Source organism: Arachis hypogaea, chromosome 11 (assembly GCF_003086295.3).
Source record: "Arachis hypogaea cultivar Tifrunner chromosome 11, arahy.Tifrunner.gnm2.J5K5, whole genome shotgun sequence".
In the NCBI taxonomy this organism is placed as follows: Eukaryota; Viridiplantae; Streptophyta; class Magnoliopsida; order Fabales; family Fabaceae; genus Arachis; species Arachis hypogaea.
In genome coordinates this window covers 3231036-3256719 of record NC_092046.1, presented here as the reverse complement: position 1 = coordinate 3256719, position 25684 = coordinate 3231036, and the positions used below count along the sequence as shown (strand labels likewise).

The 25684-nt window shown below is 32.2% G+C and overlaps 2 long non-coding RNA genes and 1 other non-coding gene across 3 annotated transcripts; all 3 read right to left on the bottom strand.

Moving 5' to 3' along the window:
* Window positions 1-3868: 3868 nt before the first annotated feature.
* On the bottom strand, window positions 3869-8006 carry LOC112719907 (uncharacterized). The gene is made up of 4 exons (XR_003161946.2): window positions 6464-8006; window positions 6275-6383; window positions 6079-6189; window positions 3869-4090 (listed from the first exon to the last, which is right to left on the bottom strand). It is a non-coding gene; the product is annotated as an uncharacterized lncRNA (long non-coding RNA).
* A 718-nt stretch (window positions 8007-8724) lies between these two features.
* LOC140176300 (uncharacterized) lies at window positions 8725-12880 on the bottom strand. Its single transcript, XR_011867178.1, has 4 exons — window positions 12327-12880; window positions 12142-12246; window positions 11944-12054; window positions 8725-9286 (listed from the first exon to the last, which is right to left on the bottom strand). It is a non-coding gene; the product is annotated as an uncharacterized lncRNA (long non-coding RNA).
* Window positions 12881-17873: 4993 nt separating this feature from the next.
* Window positions 17874-17945, bottom strand: TRNAE-UUC (transfer RNA glutamic acid (anticodon UUC)). The gene has a single exon. It is a non-coding gene; the product is annotated as a tRNA-Glu (tRNA).
* Window positions 17946-25684: the final 7739 nt, after the last annotated feature.

Below are 25684 nucleotides of genomic sequence, written 5' to 3'. Positions count from 1 at the left end.
TAATAATAATAATAATAATAATAATAATAATAATTAGCCTATTGTGAAAGTAGTTCAAGACTACAAGCTTAGAACAATAACTAACAAAAACGTTCAAGGAGTAACGAATAATTAATTTTATTTACAACTATTCGTAAATTTGTTTTATCTATTTTTTTTTAAGTTTTTAGAATACATAATTTCACAGTATGACATCAGAATTTTTGTTATAGAATAATTGAGAATTAAATTTTTGTTATTCAAAAAAATATACTTAAGCTAAAAAAAAAAAGATTATGTAAAATTTATGTAAATTTTAAAATTGTTTCTTCTGGCTCTTGATCCCCCCTCCCAAAAACAAAATGCCTAGAAATAGTCCAAGAGTTCAATAGAGATACAACTTCATTTTGGTGCCATCAAAATATAAATCATCTACGAGTAAAAGATGAAAGTATCGTAATCCCGGGAGTGGATCATCTCCGGTGAAAAAAAACTGGATGGTGTGCAGTGTTTAATTTAACTATTCATTATTCTCTTTTATTTATTTCTGGTCTCACTTATAAAATCAAAGGTGAGAAGATCCATTTTCCATAATCTCACACTATTAAAAACATTATTGATAGTCAATTGATGATTACAAAATACAAAAGTATATGGTCATCAATTTAGTTCCAAATTAGATGTGTGATCCATTAGCATTATTTTTAACTTTTGAGATTATTGTGTAAATTCTTTGTATAAATGTTCTTTATTTTTATTTTATAATTTTTTTAAGGTCAATACAGCTTAAATTCTAAATTTTTTATAAATTTTTTATATTATATTATAAAATTATTTTTTTTAAAAATTTAAACAAATAGAAAGAAACACATGATAAATAATTATATTTATAACCAAGAATACTAAAGAGACAATATTTAAAATTATTTTATATAACATAACATTCATAATTTCATATATATAATATCCATAATTACTTAATTATTACATTTAAAATTATATAATTATTTTAATGATAATTAATAAATATTAAATAACACAATTTTAAATTATTTAGTCTAATTTTTTTATTGTCTTTCAAACATTATGGATATATGAATAAATCAAGAGATAAATGAGACTAAGATCAATGAATTGGATACAATTATTTTATTATTATTATTATTATTATTTTTTTTTTTTTTTGTGTGATAAGAATTGGATAAAATTTATGTGCCACATTCTTGTAAAGATTGTCTATCGCCAACAAAATATCTTTTTTCTTTTTTGGTCTTACACTACACACACTCAATACACACACTCTTTTTTTTGTCAGAACAAGATGTCTTCTTGATCTCTTACAATAATTCTATCCATCTTCTTTAGTATTTTTGTTATATTCATTTCAGATGTGTCCATCTGACAATGCTTGCCATAAACTAATTTGAGTAATTTCACAAATTGGGCTATCACTACCTTCCACCAGCCAAAACAATCATGTCTTACATACTTCCAAATAAATATGCATTATGCATGAGCTACCAGAAAGATCATCACACACAAATAATTGGTGATTAATTTGTTTATTTAGATATGTAAAATCATGCTCTTATTATTTATTTTCTTGACATGTATAGTTCACCATATTGTTTGTAGAAATTAAAATATCTCTCATTTTAGGTGCCTTTAACCTATTTTATGACAAAGAAAGTGGTCATTGATGGGTATTGGGCAGGGATTGCAAGGGGATCCCCTCTCACTGGTGAGATTCTTGAAATATATGAAATGTGTACATTGTCTTAATTTAAGTCATGTTACACTGAAATGTGGGGATTTTTTTTAGAGTGAACATTAATAATTAATTTTTTGGGAAAAGTGGATAATGTACATAATGTTTTTATTTTTTTTTACCAAAAATAGAAGACTCGAACCCGCAACCTCTTAATTGAGTATGGGGAGACTATGCCATTTGAGCTATAACTCATTGGCAATGTTTTTATTTTTTTTATTATTAAGAAAAAAATAATTTTCATCTTTCATGGTAGCATTATCCCTTATATGTTAAATTATTAATGTGGAAGATGTCAGTTAAACCCTTAGCTAGTCCTAACCTTGAATTTTTTTTTTTCTGGAGTCAATTTCTCCCACATTTTTGTTCTTTCAATATATGCATGTTCTTTTTCTTTTTTCTTAGTGATCCTTGAAGCTTCAATATCATCACCATCAATCAACAACATCGTCAATCAGGTTGGGTCTCCTCACTCTCACCAACCATGATGAAGAACATAGAGACCTCCCAATATTGTGGAATCAACCATGTTGATGAATCATCATCGTCCTTATTCTTTTTCATCCACCTCACCACCATTGGGTTCGGTGACCATGGAATGATATACACGGAAAATCTTGGATTTGAAAGCTCAAACGAGGTGCCTATCTATGATCATCAAAATAAGAAATGATCCATAACCAGAATCATAATGCTGATGTTTCTGGTTGGAAGAAGAATAATATGGATCAGAAAGAGTCGGAGGAACCGTTTCTTTCTCCGTTTCTTTCGCTATCCGTTGAGGACATTGGAACTCACCCAAGTTAGCATTCAACCCAGGTTGAAACTCAAATATCAGTAGGATTAGGTATCTTTTAAAAGTGATATTTTAATCAGCTTTTTATTATAATAATTTAAAAAAAATTGAAATAAATACATCTAGATAAATTTAGTGTCCTTTTTAAATTAAATACACATCCAAAATACAAACTAAATAAAATTGAAATTTAGGTTGGTGGTCATCTCTAATTATTCTAGAAATAAATATTAAAAAAATAAAAGAAAGAAAGAAAAAAGTAAGTAAAGAAGAAGAAAAGAATATTGATGCATAGACATTTATGTTTAATTCAAATGTTAATATAATCTTATTAAAATTTTATTCGACAACGATGATGAATGAGTTTTGAGTTAGCATGCAAGTCACTCGAAATAAAAACAAAATAGCACGACTCATCTAATAATAAAATGTTAAATATGAAATAAGTAAATTTATTATCGAGGAGTAATACTCTTCTATGAAAATTTTTGTGAAGAACGTGAGAGATAAGAAAAAAAAGAACGAAAGAGAAAGGGGGAAACGTGCAAATAAATAAAAAATTGATAAAATAACTACTTTACAAAATAGGTAGAAAGTTAGAGAAATTTTAGTATTTAATATTTAAATTAATTTTAATTACCAACATGTTTAGCTACAAACTAGGAATATACTTTAACTAAAATTTAATTAAATAATATTATTTAAATTTAAAGGTTGAGTGAAGACTGAATTTTAAAGGACACATAGTATTTTTCCTCAAATATTTAGCTCACACATAAACGAGAGATATAAGAAAAAATGGCTAAAAAAAAAAAAAGGAGGAGGCTGCTCCTGTAAAACGCATATAACGTCTTTTTGTAAAGACACTTATGTGTCGCATTATTATTGGACGTATTAATGAATCGGTTATTTTTAAATTTCTTAACAAACTAGAATAAAACCGATTTTTTTATAAAACACAATTGTTATCAGATTCAGTTGAATCGACCAATTTAAATAACCCACTAAATTATTTTTTTTAAAACAAAAATCAGGGATAAAATTTAAACATGATTCGGTTTAGATTGTGTAAATTGATCGGATCAAATCCGGTCTAATAATTATAGTGCAGACAATTGAGTTTATTATTATTGCTATAATAAACCAATTTTGTTCTGGTTTATTAAAAAATAAATTATTATTCGGTTTAATAAAAATTTCCAATGTAACACCCTAACTATCAAAATATCACGCTTCCGACTGCGCTACTCTGATAGCTCGGGTATTACGATGACTCTTAAAATATTTAATACTAAAGTATGAGCCTGTTTAAAACTTAACCCGTATTTTTCAAAAAATTGTTTAAAATAAAATATAAATCCATACTTACAACCATATACATACATATACATAGTATTAACTTACAAGCTTTACATAAAACAAATCTTATCTCTCTTACAAATTGTGAAAGATAAAGGCGAGGAAAATAATAAATAATAACTAAAGCAATACAAAATATGGCGACAATAACAACTAGGTAAACTCTTCATAACTTCTGTGTCCATATCCTGAAAAGAAAAATCTGTAGGTGGTGAGAACATCATCCTCGAAAGGGTTCTCAGTAGAGGATTTTAAGAATTGTTATGAGAAGATATTTTTAACGAAAACTGTTTTAAAAGCTCAGTATCTCGTTTTATAACAAAACATGTATATTATCAATCTATTCATCGAATATTAATTGATTCAACCCATAACTTAATTTCGTAAAAGTTCCATTTTTATAAGTAGACATAATATTCAATGTAAATATTCACCCATCACGGCCTCTGGCCCAATATACAATTAAATCTCGGCCTCCGACCCAACAAAACTCATGACCGCTATCATCAATCTACCACCCATACTTAAAGCAGAAATCAATCACAAGCACAAACAAATACAAGGCAAACACACTTAAAGAACAGTTACAGTAAATATCACAGTTACCAGTTAAGCAGAACTTATCAGATAGACAAACCAAAACAATTTAAGTACACCCAAACAATGGCAAACAAATGCAGTATGATGCATGCCTGTCCTAGTGGCCATGAGCTCACGTGTCGGTTACTTTGCCAGAGCCCGACACATCCGATAGCTAACCCGGATATCGTCCTCTTGAAAACCGGTGAGTGGTACACCACCACGAACCCCACCATTGTGAGCGGTACACCACCATGAACCTCGCAAGATCTTCAATTGGAAAACAACACACACATGTGGGCGGTAAACCACCACGAACCCCACACAACATTCTCTTTAAAAACATGTGGGCGGTACATCACCACGAACCCCACAAACATCTCGACACTGGACAAGCGGTAAACCACCACGAACCTTGCCAGGTCAAAGCTCAAAACAATTTCATTTTCATTTGAAAACCAACATCACTCCTTGTAATCTTTTCCAAAACCCCCAAAACCACCTTACTTAAAACAAGTTCTTCTTTCATACAAAACCCAATTCTTACTCAACCAAGATTTTTTTCTTCCAAACCAACTTCAAGACCATTTCAGATTAAAACCTCTTTCAAAATACTAAAAGAATCATCTATTAATTAAACCTCACGGCGGAGTCTCGAAACTTTAGGGAGGATGACAACCAATCTCATACTTTAAAATTATTAAACTCCTTGAATCATAATTCCTTAAAATGTAGTTCTTTTAATAAAACTCAAAACATAAAGCTTTTCTTAACAAATCAAACTAAAAACATAAAACCTTTCTTAATAAGTCAAAACTCAAAATAAAATCATTTCTTAATAAATCACATTCAAAACATAAAGTTTTTCTTAATAATTCAAATCCAAACATAAATCTTTTCTTAATAAATCAAATCCAAGGCATAACCCTTTTTATTAATAGTTCGAACTCAAAACATAAATCTTTTCTCAATAAAGCTCAAAACATAATTCTTTCATTGATAAATCAAACTTAAAGCATAATTCTTTCTATAATAAATCGAAATCAAATAATATGATTCTTAAATCAAATTTTCTTTTTAAGTAGTGCTTCAAACAAAGTCTTAGAGTTTCATAAAATTTCGACAACACCTCCCCTAAAACTTGGACTTTGCCACCCTTTCTGAGTCCCAACCAAACCAAATCAAACGCCTGTCAATCATTCAAATCACTTTCAAATTCTCAAAATCTTTTCCGATAGGTCAACAAAACCCATTCCCAATATCTCAAATCATTTCAAACGCCAATTCATTTTTAATATCAAATTAAACTCCAAACCAAGAAAATCATTTTACATAGTATTTAATCAAACCAACTTTCTAACTCAATAATCAGAAACAGCCACAGCCCAATCATCATCATAATAACCTTAATCCAGGTATAATACCCGACTAAACATCTTCAATCAATCAATAAACCATTTAAACTCACATTTACATTCATTCAAGGCAACTCAATTCAATTCATAAGACTTACGAAATCATAAAAACATATTTTTCATATTAATATCAACTTAAAAAAATTCTCGATAGTAAATTAAGTTTAAGAAATCGCCCCTACCTTGTTCGCGATTCAACTACGCGATAAAACTCCCTTTTCTCTCGGCCTGCAATGGCAGCAGCCGCAACCTCAGCAACTCTAATCACGGCACGCAAGAACCGAAACATAATCCTAAAGCATAACGTTGCAAGGACCTTAGAAACATATAACAGAAAAGCAACTATAGAGGTTCGGGACGAGGAACAACTTACTATACCTATGAATAAGCCAGAGAATAGAGCAGTGGCAGCTCCGGTGATAACACAGCATCTTGATGTCGCATGCAACAATCATAGAATTCAGCATGCAAGACCCGTAACTCGATCCTATGACACCAGAACCTCAGATCCTTAAACAACTTGAAACAGAAAATACCGATTCAAAGGTTTTGGAATGAAACTCTTACCCAGACAAGGAAGAACGGCTGAACTGAAATAGCGGTAACTCCGATGGTATTTCCGGTGATTACAGCCACGTTTCCAATGACCCAAAAGGCGGCGGCATTCCCTGGCGGCAGAGGCTCGGCCGCCCACCTCCAACAGTGACGACGGAGCACGCAACGACGGCGGTGTTGGGATTCGACGACGGTGACACAAACAGCATCGCCTCCTTCCTCGCGTCGCACTCCTCCTCCGTCAGTCTCCCTCTCTGTTCGCGCACTCTCTCCCTTCGTGGTTCTATCGGCGACGATGCGGTGAGGGCGACGACTCCACAAACGGCAGCGTTTGCGATGGCACAGACAGCAGCAACGGTGGCCTCCCTTCTTCTTCTCCTCTGTTTGCACTCTCTTTTCCCTCTTGTTGAGTCGACGACGACTGGCAGGGCCCGGCGGCGGCGACTACAAGGGCCACCAGCACCGGCGCGTCTCCTTCCTCCTTTCTCTCTTCTCTTTTCCCGTTCTCTCCATCTCCTTTTCTTGCTGTGTGTGTGCGTGTGTTCTGTTGGGAAAGGGGGCTGCGGCTTGGGGCTTCAGGGGTTAGGGTTTGTGGGTTTGATTTTTAGGGTTAGAATTTGATTTGAGGTAAATTTGAAATTAGGGATTTTTGAGTTAAATTAAGGTTGGTAATTTCTAAATCAATTTAAATTGGGGTTAAGTATGATTTTGGTCCCCAACGTAGAGACTGAAAATTTATTTCGTCCCTCGCCTTTTTTTCGCTCCAAAATGGTCCCCAAAGTTTCTGTTTGTTTTAAAACTGTCCTTCGGACCAAAATGCACCTATTCCTTCTTCCCCAAAATCATGCAAAGCACCAGCATCACTACAACCACCACCACCCACCACCTACCACCACCACCACCATCATCATCATTATCATCATCATGCAAAGCACCAGCACCACTATCATCATGCAAAGAACCCAGAATTTCACAAATTTCAGCAAAGAACCCAGAATTTCACAAATTTCACCAGAATTTCACCAGCACTTAGCACCACCACCATCATCATCATCATCATCATCATGCAAAGAACCTAGAATTTCACAAATTTCAGCAACAACAATAATATTCCAAGAACCCAGAATTTCACAAATTCCAGCATCAACAACAATAATACTCAAACTCAACTCAGCAACAACAATACTCCAAAATCAAATTTCAGCAACAACAATATTCTACAATAAATTTTACAAAAAATCCAAAAATTTCACAAAAAATCCAATTCACAGAAGAAGAAGCGGCAGACGGCAGGCGGCGGTGCGGCGGTGGAGTCGACGGGAAGAAGAAGAAGAAGAAGAAGAAGAAGAAGAAGAAGAAGAAGAAGAAGAAGAAGAAGAAGAAGAAGAAGGCGGCGGTGCAGGGTCGCGAGAAGAAGCGGCGGGCTGTGATTCGGCGGTAAGAAGAAGAAGAAGAAGAAGAAGAAGAAGTGGCGTCCCTCTTCTCTCCCCTCTCCCCCCCCCCCCTTTTCTTTCTTTCTCACCCCCCGCCCCTCCCACCCCGCTTTTGTATCCCCTTTCTTTCTTTTTTTTCTTTTTTATTTATTTATTTTATATTTATTTTATTTTATAATTTTTTAATAAAGGATAATTTAGTAACAAAAAAATATAATTGGTAAAAAAGACGATTTTAAAACAAACTGAAACCTTGGAGACCATTTTAAAGCGAAAAAAAGGCGAGGGACGAAATAAATTTTCAACCCCCACGTTGGGACCAAAATCATACTTAACCCATTTAAATTATATGTATTTATTTTGAAAGCTAATTTAATTCTTTAAAATTATTTTAAAAATATTATTTAATTATCAATTTGCTAATTAACTCTCAATCAAGTATTTTAATTTAAAATATAAGATAATATAATAAATTTTTTCTATATATAAAAATTAAAATATTAAATTCCAAAATCTCAATTGTTTAAACTAAATCATATAAAAATTCTTTTCTTTTACAACTATTAAACTTTATAATTTAAATATAGAAAATTAATCAATAATTATAAAATTAAGTAAAATCTTCATTTTAATGATCAAAACTTGATTTAATTATTCTCAATGAAATAATTTCTGAAAATAAAATCTCTAATAAATAAATAAATTTGAAATCAACTCATAATAAGATTTTTTAAAAGTTCTAGGTCTTACATTCTACCCACTTTAGAAGAATTTTCGTCCTCAAAAATTAAAATAATACACAAGATATTACATAGCCTTAGCACTCTACTCTTTAAATACTTTTTAGAAAAGTAAGAAATCTTGGAATATACATATATGAATGTTCAAATACCGAATAACCATAAGATTTAAGTATATGGGTAAGGTATGGTGTAAGGCAAAGGATACGAGAAGGCTCGATGCAAAAAGGTTATATGGCCTCATGGCCTCAAGACTTTACAAAATTTGACAAAAAAAAAAAAAACACAATAGGGTGCAAGTCTTGCAAGATAGGAGTTCACAAAGCAAAGCAGTAGTTACTGTGACAAAAGGCTACAAGGCAGGCTGGTATTAAGACGACGGATATAACGTTCTATCGCAGATCTCGTACCCACTTTAGAACTTTAACTTTCCAACTCCATCGATCGCGTTACAACCCCATAACCGGTCACAAGCTTAACATCCGCAAATTCTTTTACGAGGAACAAAACTCCCACAAATTCTCATAACATTTCACACTTACCGCTTCACCTTTTCACGTTCACGAACAGTATTCTAAAGAGACTAACGTTTCGCTTGCTACGCCTAAAGATCATACGTGACTCTAAAACAATCCTCGAGTTTATTCAGAAGGATATAAGACCTGAAAAAAGAAGGACAAGCGATAAGGACAGCATCCACAAGAGTTTGAGAGAATTGTCAAAATTACAAGCAAATGAGGAGGTAAAAATATTGAAAGGTGCTGAAAGAAAAATCAATTGACAACCTTGAGGGTTAGAAAACAATAAAAATATTGAAAGGTGCTGAAAGAAAAATCAATTGACAACCTTGAGGGTTAGAAAACAATACAGTGGTTTGAAACGAATTCAAGCTGAGTCAAGGAGTATGAAACTTATAGATGAAGAATAACTAAAGTCAATGGTGATGCTTACAAAGTTTAAAAGTATACTCGGAAACACCTTCTAATACACTGTATATAAAGAATGAAAAACCTAAGGAAAAATTATTTCACGTCTCAAAAAAGTGTGCAACAAACATTTTGTAAAAGATTGACAAAAGCATACTGTGACATTACTTGATTATAAAATTCAAGTTGAAATTGATTATGCAAAGTTTGAAGAATGAAAATTAGTTTGAAGAATGAAAATATTTCCTCAAATATCTTGAAAGATATTTAGGTGTATAATTAATTAAAACATGTACTAAAACTGCAATATGGTTGGAAAAAGATCAAGTTGCATTATGCCAAACACCTACCAAGTTAAAGATAGAACGGGTGAGGTTTTAAAAAAATGAAAATGAATTGAGCTAAGGACCAAAAATAACATTCTCGAAATCTCAAAAGACATTTAAACACTTAATCAAATAAAAGTATGCGGTGAAATCGCGACAAGGTTGGAAGGGAATCAAATTTTGTTCGAAAAAAGAAACCTGAGGTAAGGTTCCTAAACACGAGTTTCCAAGGTTCATATAAAGAAGTGCATGCAAAACTAAAACAATCCTATCAAAAATTCAAATAGTTGTGGACATAGTTAGGCAAGATAAGAATTGAGTTGAAATTTCTTCATAGAGAATCCAATACAAGAATTTTAAAAGGAAATCACAAGGGATGATGTGTCGCACCAAAACGAATCCAAAACTTTTTTAAAAAGGTTTAAAATAGAACTCAGAGAGGATGTTTGAAATCACAGCCCTATAAAATATTCTAAAGTAATGAGTTATGCTAAAAAGGAAATCAATTCACATCTTGAGAAAGAAACTTAAATCAAGAGTTCATTCGGATAGAATCCATAAGGCATATCAAACCAAACAAGTTATCTGATCCAAAAAAATACAAAGCTCATAAGAAAAAGCAACTCAATCAATAGCGAATTATTAAAGGTTTCAACGATTACTTTGATGCATCAATAAAGTCAAAATTACATCAAAGAGTGCATCATTCAAGAAGAAGAGTTTATACAGATAAGACAGGTATCCCCAGTAACATAAGCAGACCTACGCAGCTAGGATGAAACGAAAATGCATATGAACATAGAGATAGGGTTGGAGAATAATCAGTAAACTTTTCAAGAAAGAGATCTCAGACAGGAATTTCAAAGCAAACCATGAAAGAACAAGAAAAGTAAATCAGTAACCTCAAGAGTTAACTTCTAACGTTCCCAAAACCCGCGATTCGCGTTACCTACAACTCCAACATCGTCTATGATAACCCATTAGCGCTTCCATATACATATGTCACTAGTATTAAGCCGGCCAAACTTAATACCAGGAAGTATGCAATGATAGACTAACAATATTAATCAATAGACAGTCATGTGCATAAATCTCTAACTTTTGTCATCAGGACGAGACCTATAACATGACAAACGCTCAGAGTATGCAAATGAAGCATAGTCAGTCCATTCCTCAAGCTCTACAGGAAAGACTGCTCTGATACTATAATGTAACACCTTAACTATCAAAATGTCACGTTTCCAGCTGCGCCACTCTGATAGCTTGGGTATTACGACGACTCTTAAAATATTTAATACTTAAGTATGAGCCTGTTTAAAACTTAAACCGTATTTTTCAAAAGACCGTTTAAAATAAAACATAATCCATAATTAATAAATCAAATCCAAGGCATAACTCTTTTTATTAATAGTTCGAACTCAAAACATAAATCTTTTCTCAATAAAGCTCAAAACATAATTCTTTCATTAATAAATCAAACTTAAAGCATAGTTCTTTCTATAATAAATCGAAATCAAATAATATGATTCTTAAATCAAATTTTCTTTTTAAGTAGTGCTTCAAACAAAGTCTCAGAGTTTCATAAAATTTCGGCAACACCTCCCCAAAAACTCGGACTTTGCCACCCTTTCTGGGTCCCAACCAAACCAAATCAAACGCCTGTCAATCATTCAAATCGCTTTCAAATTCTCAAGATCTTTTCCGATAGGTCAACAAAACCCATTCCCAATATCTTAAATCGCTTCAAATGCCAATTCATTTTCAATATCAAATTCAACCCCAAACCAAGAAAATCATTTTACATAATATTTAATCAAACCAACTTTCTAACTGAATAATCAGAAATAACCACAGCCCAATCATCATCATAATAACCGTAATCCAAGTATAAAACCCGATTAAACATCTTCAATTAATCGATAAACCATTCAAACTCGCATTTACATTCATTCAAGGCAACTCAGTTCAATTCATAAGGCTTACGAAATCATAAAAACATATTTTTCATATTAATATCAACTTAAAACAATTCTCGATAGTAAATTAAGTTTAAGAAATCGCCCCTACCTCGTTCGCGATTCAACTACGCGACAAAACTCCTTTTTATCTCGGCCTGCAATGGCGGCATCCGCAACCTCAGCAACTCTAATCACGGCACGCAAGAACCGAAACATAATCCTAAAGCATAACGTTGCAAGGACCTTAGAAACATAACAGAATAGCAACTATAGAGGTTCGGGACAAGGAACAACTTACTATACTTACGAATAAGCCAGAGAACAGAACAGTGGTAGCTCCGGTGACGACACAGCATCTTGATGTCACATGCAACAATCATAGAACTCAGCATGCAAGACCCGTAACTCGATCCTAGGACACCAAAACCTCAGATCCTTAAACAACTTGAAACCGAAAATAACGATTCAAAGGTTCCGGAATGAAACTCTTACTCAGACAAGGAAGAACGGCTGAACTGAAATAGCGGTAACTCTGATGGTGTTTCCAGTGATCAAAACCACGTTTCCAGTGACCCGAATGGCGGCGGCATTCCCTGGCGGCAGAAGCTCGGCCGTCCACCTCCAACAGTGACGACGGAGCACGCAACGATGGCGGCGTTGGGATTCGGCAATGGTGACGCAAACAGCGTCGCCTCCTTCCTCGCGTCGCACTCCTCCTCCGTCAGTCTCCCTCTCTGTTCGCGCACTCTCTCCCTTCGCGGTTCTGCCGGCGGCTTCTGGACATACCGGCGGCGATGCAGTGAGGACGACGACTCCACAGAACGGCAGCGTCTGCGATGGCGCGGACAGCAGCAATGGTGGCCTCCCTTCTTCTCTTTTGTTCAAACTCTCTCTTCCCTCTTATTGACTCGATGGCGACTGGCAGGGCGCGGCGGTGGCGACTGCGAGGGCCACCAGCACCGGCGCGTCTCCTTCCTCCTTTCTCTCTTCTCTTTTCCCGTTCTCTCCATCTCCCTTTCTTGCTGTGTGTGTGCGTGTGTTCAGTTGGTAAACGGGGCTGCGGCTTAGGGCTTAAGGGTTTTCAGTTTGTGGGTTTGATTTTTAGGGTTAAAGTTTGATTTGAGGTAAATTTGAAATTAGGGATTTTTGGGTTAAATTAAGGTTGGCAATTCTAAATCAATTTAAATTATATTGTATTTATTTTGAAATCTAATTTAATTTTTTTAAATTATTTTAAAAATATTATTTAATTATTAATTTGTTAATTAATTTTTAATCAAGTATTTTAATTTAAAATATAAGATAATATAATAAAAAATTTTTATTTATAAAAATTAAAATATTAAATTTTAAAATGTTTAAACTAAATCATATAAAAAAATATTTTTTCATAAAGTAAAATTTTTATTTTAATTATCAAAACTTGATTTAATTATTTTTAATGAAATAATTTTTGAAAATAAAATCTCTAATAAATAAATAAATTTAAAATCAGCTCATATAAGATTTTTCAAAAGTTTTGAGTCTTACATCTAATAATATTATGACACATATAAACATTTAAAAAAAAAAGATATTTTTAGTGTCTTTGTCGAAGTGGTCTCCCAAAAAAATATATTAACGTGAAAACAAGCAAATAAATTTTAATATTAGATCATTATAAGCTAGAAAAATAATATCTATAAAACTATGTATAATTGTATGTGATATAAATTCATATACAGTTATTTTTATATGAAATCAAAAACTGTTAATAAACCTGTTAAATAATTTAATAATTTTTAATTTTTAAGTTACTGAATGTAAGTTTTCACATGTATATATGCATAACATAATTCTTTATACTATTAATATTTTATGAGTGACAGATTTAGATAAAAATATTTTTATACGAAGATAATAATTAAAATAGAGAAATACTAAATGGTGAATAGAATTTATTATTTTTGACTAATAGTTAATCGTTAATGTTTAAAAATATAAGTTAAAAATATATTATTATTCTACTAGATTAAAAAAATTAAGTTAATAGCTAAAAAAATAAATTCTACAAACTTTCTAACATTTTTTATTAAAATATTAATACATTATATTAAATAATTTAATTAAACATATTATTAAATCATCATAAAAAATTTAAGATGACTGATTCTCAGTTATTGTTTTTTTAAAATAAAATAAACGTAGATTAATAACCTATAAAAAATATAAATAAAACTTTTAATTCTTTGACAAAGAATTAATTACTTATAAAAAAAAATATATTAAAAAAAGAATTAAAACATCTTTATTTAAGTAGTAACTTAATTTATGCATGCATGCAATTACTTTACTTACCTTAACAAATTAAAGCAGACATGAAAATGCAATCGTAGCAATGAAGCTCTAATGCGCGGTTAGGGATTGCAAGGGGATCCTTTTTTTCATTAGAGGAGTGTTAGGGGATCAATAATTTTTGTGTTTTGTAACCATCAATTGGTCATTAATAGTGTTTTTAATGGTGTGAGATTACATATAATGGTAAGAGATCACTCACTTTTTTCTTTATGATTAAGTACTGACCACAAAACACAAAAGTTGTTGGTTCCCTAGACTTTCTCTTTTCACTACGTGATTCTTACAACAGGATGTTCTTCGCTGTTCTACAAACTTACTTTACACAAGCTTACTTTATACATAATATGATTTTTGAACTTTAATAATTTTAATTTTTGGGTTTAATTACAACTTTAAATGCGTTTGATTATAAGTTGATTTCGAATTATGATTTGGGACGTGTTTGATCGTCAACTTCATGATATAATTAGCTTAATAATTAAACAAAACTCTAAAATCATATTATAAAATTTAGGTATAATTAGGTAAAAACCAAACTTAAAAATATAAATCCAAATTTAAATGCATTCTTTAATCATATAATCAAATTCGAAATTCATGTAAAAGAGACATTTATTATCTATTTTAAAAAAAAAAACAAAAATAATCAATATAATACGTACAATATTAGGTAAATTCTATTCTATCTATTCTTATACATCACACATACAAAACAAAAGTGGATATAATTATTATAAAAAAAATTATTTTTACAATTATATCTTGAACTTTTTCTTTTTAATATTGTATCACTAGAGGTGAAATCCTTCGTCATGAACCAAATTGTGTGTTAAACACAACTATGGCCATTTACAAAACGTTAATGACGTTTTGTGTTTCTTCAATTAAAATAATATTTTTCTAACAAAACGTCAGTGACGTTTTCTGTTTTAATAATTAAAATAATATTTTTTATTACAAAACGTCAGTGAAGTTTTGTTCTTTGATGATTAAAAAAAAAATTTATTGCAAAACGTCAGTGACGTTTTGTGCTACTACCACAACCCTGTAGAACACCAAAATCATCAAATATTTTTGTATTTCACATTAAAATTATTCATATATAAAAATTTTAGCCTTATATCTTATCTATCAAAATATGTGAACTTATAATTGACCATAATTTATCTACAAGAATACTCTCCACTTTCTAAACCTTCTGCCACAACTATCAACTAGCCTTGTTGATGATGTAGTTGGTAAAGGTTTTGACAAACTAATAGATTATGAGATATCAAGATTGAATCCCATAGTTGGTCTAGCCATTGTGTACTTCATGTCCATCTTATATAATTGGCAAACCTCATCAAACTTTACTTTGACAATTTGACAATAAAAAAAATAAACAAACATTAATTAATCAAAAATTCAAACATGTATAGTTATGCAAAATTATAATGATCTCATATTCTCATCATGGAATTTTTTCAAAAAGAAAAGGATAGGGTACCAACATATTATTTATCAATTTATTGTCAATAATAATTAATTATTATATTTTAAACACATATATAAAGAGACACATCCAGAAAATATATTTATAAAGACATTTCTATTAAACACAGCCATAAAAAAGATATTTTTATTAGACACATCTACAAAGACACTTCTATTAAATAGTTATAAATAAGAGTTGGTAGATGTTGACAGAAATGTTGTTGGTAACGTAGCAGATTTGTTTTCAAAATGGTTTCTTTTGGCTCTTGATCCCCCTCCCAAAAAAAAAGCCTATCTAGAAAATAGTCCAATAATAGAGATACGACTTCGTTTTGGTGCCATCAAAATATAAATCATCTACGAGTAAAAGACGAAAGCATCATAATCTATTTTTGGCGTATTACAAATAAACCTGACTTATAGGATAATACTTCACTTGGTAAAAGTATATGGTCATCAATTTTCAATTTAGTTCCAAATTAGACGTGTGATCCATTAGCATTATTTTTAACTTTTGAGATTATTGTGTAAATTCTTTGTATAAATGTTTTTTTTTATTGATTTTATAATTTTTTTAAAGATCAAGAAGGATTAAATTCTAGATTTTTAAATCATAAAATTTTTTATATTATATTATAAAATTATTTCTTCTAAAAATTTAAAAAGATAAAAAGAAGATGAATAATTATATCTATAACTAGTAATACTATGGAGATAATTTTTAAAGTTATCTTATATAACATAACATCCATAATTTATATATATAATATCTATAAGGAAAAGTATAGGGTATCAACATATTATTTGCCAACTTATTGCTAATAATAATTAATTATTATATTTTAAACACATATATAAAGAGACACATCCAAAAAATATATCTATAAAGACACTTCTATTAAACACAGCCATAAAAAAGACATTTTTATTAGACACATCCATGAAGACACTTCCATTAAACACAATTATATACAAGAGTTGGCAGAAATTGACAGAAATGCTGTTGGTAACGTAGCGGAACCGTATCTATAATTACATAGTTATTACATCTAAAATTACATAATTATTAATAATTAATAAATACTAAATAAAACCACTTTAACTTCTTTGGGCTAATTTTTTATTGTCATCTAAACATTATTGATATATAACATTTAAGACAAAGATCTATCAATAAATTAAGAGAATAAATGAGACTAAGATCAATGAATTAGATACAAATTGTTTTGTTTTGGTGATAAGAATTGGATAAAATTTATGTGCGACATTCTTGTAAAGATTGTCTAAAGCCAACAAATTTTTTTTTTTTGGTATTACACTACACACTCAATGTAAATGTATACACTCTTTTCTTTGTGTCAAAACAAGATCTCTTCTTTTCTTTTTTTTGTCATGGAACAAGATGTCTTCTTGATCTCTTGCAATAATTCTGTCCATCGTGTGTTTTTGTTATATTCATTTTATACGTGTCCATCACCCAAAAATATTATTGGGTTATTTTTCTTTTGGGTGCATGCTAAGCCCACCAGTTTTTATCAAAACAAAAAATTGAGAACAACAGAGAGTCTAAAAGTTTAATTTAAAAAAAGCTAGGTACGATCTTGACCAAAAAAAAAAAGCTAGGTACGACAAGGTGCTTAAATTAAGGATTCAACTTTTTAAAAATAGGATAGTTGGATCCTATACTAATCCCTTATTCGATTTAAAAAAAAATGCTATGTGACAATGCTTGGCATGAACTAATTTCACAAATTGGCGTATCACTACCTTCCACCAGCCAAAACAATCATGTCTTAGATACTTCCAAATAAATATGCATTATGCATGAGCTACCAGAAAGATCATCACACACAAATAATTGGGGATTAATTTGTTTATTTAGATATGTAAAATCATGTTCTTATTATTTATTTTCTTGACGTATATAATTCATCACATTCATTGTAGAAATTAAAATTTCTTTCATTAGGTAGGGATTGCAAGGGAATTCCTTTCTCATTTGTGAGATTCTTAAAGTATATAAAATGGGAGATTTTTTTTAAGTGAACATTATAATTATTTTTTTTTAGAGAAGTGCATAATGTACATAATGTTTTTATTTTTTTTATTATAAAAAAGAATAGTTTTTATGATACCATTATCTATTATATTCTTCTCATTCGTGAGATTCTTAAAGTATCCATTATATATTATAAAACTCAGACGAGGTGCCTCAATTCGCAAAATTTCCGTTGCCGGGAATCGAACCCGGGTCTCCTGGGTGAAAGCCAGATATCCTAACCGCTGGACGACAACGGAAATGTTAATGTGAAATCAAACAAATAAATTTTAATATTAAATCATTATTAGCCAGAAAAATAGTATCTTTAAAACTATGTATAAATGTATGTTGTATAAATTCATATATAGTTATCTTTGTACGAAATCTAAAACTGTTATTAAACAAATTATCTATAAAAAAGAAAAGAAAAAGATTAAGACATCTTTATTTAAAGAAAAAGTATTGAGAACCAATATATTTATTGTACAATGTATACAATAAAGGTTAAATTAAAATTAATATCAAATAACAATTAAGTTAATTAATTTTAAAATTTAGATTTTTAAAAAATAAAAAAAATCCATCACATAAAAGAAATTTGTTCTCCCTATTTAGAACCCAATCCCTTTTCCTCAAACCCTAATCCCTCTCCCCCAAACCTCCAATGGCGTGCTGCCCTACCCTACTCCTAACAACCCGAGGTGCAGTTTCTTCGCGCCGTCACCATGCCACGGCGGCACCGACCAGACTTCCGTCACCCCGTCCTCATTGCAGACCGCCACAGCCATCGCCATTAACACAGGAGCCCGCACGAAGGGTTTTTCACAAAATTTATACCGTTCAAAAGCTTGTAAAACCATTTTTGAGTTGAAACAAATTTCACTTCCAACCAAAACCTGAAGCTCCAGTTATGAGCGTCGGAAGTTTAGGTGTGGATTATGTGTTATGCAGGTGGAAAAACAATTTTCTGGGCATTAAAGCAGCTTTCTGGGTGAACCGTGTTTTTTTTGAACAACGTACGTACGCGTGGCATGGAATTTTTAAGCTGCGCATGCGCGAGTAGCCATGCGTGCGCGTGAAAAGCTAATGCGCATGATCTACGCGTGACCTGGTGTTCCTTCCACGCGTACGCGTGGCCTGGTTTGCTGCAAAACTGGATTTTGGCTGTTTTAAACTAAATTTTTACTTCTAAACCTCCATTTTTTTCCTTTTAGACTTAGAGTATAGTACTAAGTCTAGTAGCTAGTTGGAGCTAGAAAAATAAGATAACTTGAGGATGAAGTAAGAGATAAAATGATGAGTTATATGAAAGAGATGAGGAAATTAAATAAGGATTAATGCCATGGCTTGATATATGATTATATGTTGTTTATGAAAATGAAATGGCTTATGAATAATGATATCTGAGATACGAGTTTCCCTGGGTAAAAACCGTGGCTCGCCACCACGTGTTCTAGGTTGAATCTCGATACTCTGTTGACCCTACGTCGTAAGGGTGACCGGACAGGTATAAATTTTCAGGTATGGATAACCCCATTGAATGATTATATGATGAATAAATGTGAACTCTATGCATAGACTCTTGGGGATGCACGACGGGGGACAGTCTAAGGTTTTCGGACTTGTCGGATTGGCTGGATAACCGACAGATGGACCCCATCAGCCATAGGACATGCATGCATCATGTGCATTTGTTTGTTTTGATTGTTATGCATTTCCTGAGTTTGCCTAACTGTATGTATACATCCTGCTACCTGATATACTTGCTACTTGCACTGTTTGCCTATTACTTGTGCGTGATTTTGTCTTTGCTGAATTATGGATGACGGAGGAAAGGGTGAAATGGTTTGATGTTAGGTTAGGTTTAAGATTGAGTGAGTTTAGGCAGGTTTAGTATACCTACCCCTATTTATGCCTTCTGTTTAGAAATTAAGTTTTACAATTGTATGGCGGAGTTCTAGAATTGCCTCTAGCATTCCCAGGACCTTATTTATTATACGCATGGCACCTTTACTATGCTGAGAACCTCCAGTTCTCAGCCCATACTGTGTTATTGTTTTCAGATGCAGGTCGAGAGGCTCCTCGCTAGGCGTCTGGATTTCCTGAAGCGGAGTAGTCTGGGATGTTTTGGGCTTTCTGTTTACTTATATATGTATATATGTACTTAGCTTGCTCTCCAAGAGACTTGACTATGTTGTTTCTCATAGAGGATTACAGGAGAGTTAGAAAACTTATTTCTGTATTTTTTGTTTTTGGGATACTTATGTATATATGTAAATATTCTCCGACCAGCCATGGCTTCACAGGCTGAGTCAGGAGCTAGTATGCTGTTTCCTTGGCTTTCCTTTACTCTCTTACTTATCTTTATCATTTCCTATTAAGGTTTCTTAGCACGCAAGTATTCCTATTACTTGAGCGTTGCGTTTTTTATTTTTTGTGATTTTGCTTTACCCATTTTTCAAGGCTCCTAGTATATTTTATCTTTTGTTATGTATTATTATATATTTTATTTTAGAGGTCGTAATACCACACCACCTCGGTTTTACATCCTAGGTGTAAAGCTCTGTATGGTAGGGTGTTACATTATGGTAGCCGCGCCATTGTTCGGCGACCACTCGCCCTGCCTCCCTGACGGAATCAACCGCAGCCACTGCCGTTCACGAATGCTCGCGCCCTCCCAGTCGCGATTCGAGGAGCCGCCACTACTCCGTCCCCCTTTCACTCGCGATTCGCAGTTCACCGCCGCAGCCCCCTCTCCTCGCAGTTTGCAGATCGCTGCTGCAACCCTCCTCACCTTGTAATTGCATCTTCGTCGATCACTGCCGCATTCCAAAAGATCGTCATTTCTCCTTTTTTTTTCATAATTTTAAGAAATTTTATGAAGCACTAAGTTGGATGTTCATTCTCTGTTTTTAAGCAAATTTCAAAAAGAAAAACCCACTTAGCAACTAATAATGAATTGTTTCTTTAAAAGAGTCTAGATATTGTCTATCCTGATTCAAAGCGTTGCTGCTGATTTACAAAAAATTATTACAAATATGTGAAGAGAACCGGATCCCTTTTGGCAACTGTTCAGGTAGGATTTCTAATTGGTAAAAATCTTTTTTAATGTATTGAATGGTTCTGAGCATAACATTCTTTGTTAAAGTGGGCAACCTGTGAATTCGTTGAGAAAAAGAAAATCTTCATTTAGTCACAAAAAATTAAAGAATTTTACTAGAAATTTCATTGACAATTTATAGTGTAGTAATAATTTATAAAAGTATTACGTACACAAATTTGGAGAAGTTTTGAAATGTGATTTATTAATTTATAAACTTTGTAAGATACTTAACCTTGTTGTAATAGAGATAGTCAATCTTGAAATACTATACTGCAAAATTTAATATCATATTTTTGTTAATCGTTACTCATTATTATGTGTTCCTGAAATGTTTTTATTTAATATCAATTTTCCTTCGAATTAGCATAAAAACAATGTTGGATTTGGTGCTGGTCTTTAGCTTGTGGATGCAGATTGCATATAGGAGTGATATCTTACATGTTCTGCAACAATTGAATAATCTTCTCATTAATGGTTTACACCACTTGCAAGTACCTTATCATTTTTAAGTTGTACTTTGTTAATTCACAATACACTATAGTGTACATATGTTTTGTGATTTAATTATTCTCACAAAATACCTTATAACTGATGGTAGGATTCTCTGCTAAAATGTATTTTTGCTGCACAAAAATTATGTCTCAATGGAAGCAACAACCATATAATTTTGCCACAAAAAAACAAGGCTCAAGAATAACAATTTGTGCCACCCTCTGAAATTTTCACATGTTGACTAATTTTCAACCAAATTGTTAGCACTCTTATTTTCACTCTGACTCTTTGTATTGCAACAAATGTTAACTTATTGAAAGTATAGAATGCAAGGAAGAAATGGATCACCGTTAATAATTGGATCCATGTTAGTTATAATCATTGTCCTGTATAATGGTGAAACTTTGCTTGTAATGTTTTCCAGCCATGAAGGGTTCCCACATTGCCCTTTGAATCAACATGAATAGGGTACTTCAACAGATGGCTCTTCATTTCGGTTACTTCAACAGCTGCATACTGTCTCCAGTTATGCTCACTCAACGACTTATCCGTCTCACACATTGGAGGCTCTCCGGATGCTCGAAACATGTTTCCACTCCTCCAATATGCTCCTTTTAATTATGTGGCATTGGTATTTATTTGTTGCTGAAGTAAGGTGTTTAGATATATTTTTGAGGTGCTTGAAGGAGGCCTCTTTATGAGTTAATAATTATGATGCTATGTGGAGTAATATGGTTTATTCACCGAGCTAATGAGATAGATAGTATATATGACATTTAGGTTTGTAAAATAAATATTAAATTGTTTTTTTCTTTAGCCATCTAAACTAGATCGGATGTTCATTTTACTATAATTGCGGATGGTTCTTTCCGTTCTAAAGTGGATGGTTATTTTGGGTATACCATTTGCCTTTTACTTGATTTTTTGGATTTTGTTTGCACATGCCCCGGAAGTTTTTTTTTATTATGTGGGTTGAATTAGATTTAGTTTAATTTGATTGAATTCAAGTTGGGTTTAGTTACGCCATTTAAACATGATGCACGAGTGGTATTTTTGGTCAATTGCTTAGTTGTTTCTTATCAACTAATGTGGATGTTTATTTTACTGTGTATGCATATTGTTCCTTTCTTTTTAAAGTAGATGTTTATTTTGGGTATATCGTTTGTCCTTTATTTAATTTTTTGGTTTTTGCATGCGCATGCTTCTATGTTTCTTTTGTTTTATGGTTTGGGAATTAGAGATTAAAATACGATTCTTGTAAACATTAAAGAAATTTCTTTCATTATATAACATTTACACGAGATATATAATTTATAGTTTAGAAAAATACTAAAAAGCCAGCAGTTAGTCATCAATATTTAAAAGTGTGTGTTAAAATAACAAGAATTTTCAAGAAATGCTGCATCATGATGATAGTATTAAACTCTTTAAGGCTAAGTTAAGGAAGCTTGTCAGGAGCTCTCTACTTTTAATCTTTTTTCAACATTTTGGCTGATAGAGATTGTACCTATGATCCTTCTTTCTCGTCCTTGCTCTTCAATTTTGTAACCTGCGCGATAGCTGATGTGCATTGAAAAACAGGAATACAGCTCAATTTTCAGGCATATCAATTACCAGTGCGTAACAAGAACTCATTAACCCCAAGCTTTAGAAGATAATCAACAATCTATGGAGAAAAATCTTAACCTCCAAAAAGTATAACTAAATAATTGCTTTCACTAGAACTAATAGAACAGAGTGAAACTCAATTCCAACACAGAATAAAATGAACATCTGCATACATAGTAAAATAAACATCAATAATAAACATCTAACAAGTTAACCAAAATTTTATCCGTGCACCATGTTTAAATAGCCTAACTCAAGCCTAACTTCAATTCAAGAAAACATAAACTAAGTCTAATCTAATTTTTTTTTCCATTACTCCGAAACCACTTAACAAAAGAAACTAGTGGAGCATGTACATGCAGAATTCAGCAAATTAAGCAAAAGATCAATACTATAAGTAAAATAAACATCTATTTTTTGAATGAATGAACCATACATAATAAAATGAACATCCAGATACATAATAACCATCCCTTTCATGTCAACTCAGGAACGGACATTCGAGTTCGGAGCCCGCTATATGCACCATGTATACATTTGCGTACTAAAAAAATAAGACACCCTTCAAACATCACATGATTCAAGCAAGTTATTAATGAAGTAAAAGCTGCATAAAAGACACTACGATGAAAACCAACCATCTAAAAGCTGATAAAAATAACCATCCGTTTTGTGGCCATCCAAGTTTTGACAATGTTTTAAGTCTCATTTTGATTGCAACCAGTGTTATTCTTCTATTCATTTCATTGCCAAAAACATAAAATAACAAAGCAAAAACTTCACATAAACACAAATAACACGTCAAACAACACCTGATTCAAAACAAGCTAAAAAATTAGTGAAACCAAATACCAGTCCCTAGAAAAGAAACCAACCATTCGGATACATGCTAAAGTAACCATCCGAACAGTGTCAACTAAAGAACGACAATGGTCAACTAAATCACGTGTCGTTACATGCACATGTCCGCACAGCGAGCGAAAACTACTACGCTATTTAAACCAAACTTTTGCAAAACTTCTGCGCTAAGATTAAATCAACATCAACCATCTACAAGAACAACTAGCTATACACCTTCCGGTAAAGTGAAATTGCAACAATTGATCTGGTCACTATAAATAATCAAACACCTAAACAAGATTCATAGCATGTAAAACTAGTAGCAATAGAAACAGTTATAATCACATTAAGGAATCAACCCACTAACCTCTGGTAGATCGTCGACGCGTCGTTACGTGCTTGGGGGCCGTTTCACCTAGGTCGACCCATTATTAAACGGTATAGGCTTCAACGGGGTGATACAGGAGGGGGGATGCAGGACGTAGCGGGCGCGAACAGCGGTCTCGGTGCTGGTGCAGACACGAGCCGCGACCCATGATCCTGTGATGAGCAACTCCGTCGATAATGAGGCACTCTGGTGAAGCCCAATCGACACCCGCGCTGGAAAACAGGGGGAGACCACACTGACTGCTGTCGGCGATGGAAGAGGCTCACGTTTGAGGGTGAGCAGTGCGGAGAGTGAGAAGACGAAGTGTGGAGAAATGCGCAGAATTAAGGTGCAAAACAGTGAAGAAGATCAGCATATAGACAATAAGTAGCGAAAATCAAACATGCAAAAATCCAACAAGGAGAAGGAGTAAAAATTCATGTTGATACAGAGATAAAAATGTAAAAATAAACAAGGAGGAGGAGAAAAGAAGTAACGAAAATCAGTTAAAAAAATGTGGAAAAAAATGCGGTTGAGAATCACAACTGAGAATCGCACCTGAGAGAGGGAAAGAGGAGAAAATCGCAACTAAAAATCGCGTCTGAGAGAAAGAGAAAGAGGAGAGAATCGCTCCAGAGACAGAAGAAAGAGGAGAGAATCGCACGGTCAATTTTTGAATTTTTATATTTGTGTACGTATTTATATACTATGACTGAAATTAGTGGCTAAAATTAGTGTACACATAACATATTTAATATGATTTTTGAACTTTGATTTTGATTTTGATTTTTGAATTTGATTACAACTTTAAATGCGTTTGATTATAAGTTGATTTTAAATGATGATTTGGGACATGTTTAATTATCAAATTCATGATATAATTAGCTTAATAATTAAACATGCACTAAAATCATATTATAAAATCATATGATCAAACTTAAAAATATAAATCCAAATTTAAACTCATTCTTTAATCATATAATCAAGTACGGAATTCATGTGAAACAGACATCTATTAACTATTTTTTTCAAAAAAAAAAACAAAATTAGTCAATATAACATGTACAATATTAGATGCATTCTATTCTATCTATTCTTATACATCACACACAAAAACAAAAGTGGATATAATTATTATAAAGATTTTTATTTTTACAATTATATCTTATCTATCAAAATATGCGAACTGGCAATTGACCATAATTTATCCACATGAATGCTATGCTCTCCACTTTCCAAACCTTTTGCGGCAACTATCAATAGATTGTGGGAGATCAAGATTGAGTCCATCTGATGTATTTGGTAAACCTCAAACTTTACTTTTACAAATTGATAATAAAAAATCTGACAAACATTAATTAATCAAAAATTCAAATATGTATAGTTATGCAAAATTATAATGTTCTCATATTCTCATCATGGAATTTTCCCTTCGATTAGTCATCCATGCAATTAATTCAGTTTTTTTTTCCTTTCTCTCTAAAAAGATAATTAAAAATAAGCTTAATTAACAACTTATCATAAGTAGACATATTTATCTCATGCGATCTTAGTAATATCATTTAAATATTTATCTGCAACTACAA